The sequence below is a fragment of the Elephantulus edwardii genome, unplaced genomic scaffold, assembly GCF_000299155.1.
Source record: "Elephantulus edwardii isolate Elephantulus edwardi_28Jun2011 unplaced genomic scaffold, EleEdw1.0 scaffold00180, whole genome shotgun sequence".
Classification (NCBI taxonomy): domain Eukaryota; kingdom Metazoa; phylum Chordata; class Mammalia; order Macroscelidea; family Macroscelididae; genus Elephantulus; species Elephantulus edwardii.
In genome coordinates this window covers 5,559,809-5,560,662 of record NW_006399930.1, presented here as the reverse complement: position 1 = coordinate 5,560,662, position 854 = coordinate 5,559,809, and positions in this window count along the sequence as shown.

Sequence of the window (854 nt, the reverse complement as noted above, 5' to 3'; positions counted from 1 at the left end):
CTCCAGATTTCTTGGCACAACTTGATGAGTACATCCAGAGCAGCATCTGTTTATTAAAATATGTCAGTTGGTATGCCATCAATTCCTGGGGCCTTGTTTTTTGCCGATTATTTCAAAGCAGCTTGAACTTCTTCCTTCATCACCACAGGCTCTTGCCATACATTGTTTCATGACATTCTTTAGTGTCTGCCAATTTCCTTTGGTACAATGACACTGTATACTCTTTCATCTTCCTGTAAGGCTTCCTAGATCATTTAGTAGTCCGCCCAAAGCATCCTTACGCATTGCAACTCAATGCTTGAATTGTTTGTTAGTTTCTTCAGTTTAAGAAATGCTGAGCAAGTTGGGCCCCTTTGATTTTTTTTAGTGCGGTTCTTTGCACATTTCATATATATTTTTTTACATATTTACTCAATATTTATGCTGAAAAAATCATTGGAGAAGATGAACTCTATGAAGAAGAAGGTGGCATATGGGTCTGAAAAGATTCAGATCAATAATCTGCCTTATCCAGATGACATCACTTTATTGAAAGTGAGGGTGACTTTAAAGAACTTGTTGGAGAAGATGAAAGTCTATCGCCTTTCTTATGGATAATGTTGCTGTTGTTGTTATATGCCGTTGAGTCACTGGCTACTAATAGCGACCTTATGTACAACAGCCCTAAACCCTGCTCTATCCTGTGCCAATCGCACTGCCTCTGACACACCCATCCCGATTACCCCAGTCACTAAATCAATCCACCTCATAGAAGGCCTTCCTCTCCTGCACTGTCCTTTCATCCTCCCAAGCATGATGTCCCTCTCCAAGGACCTGTCCTTCCTTACAACATATCCAAAGTATGTTAGATGAAG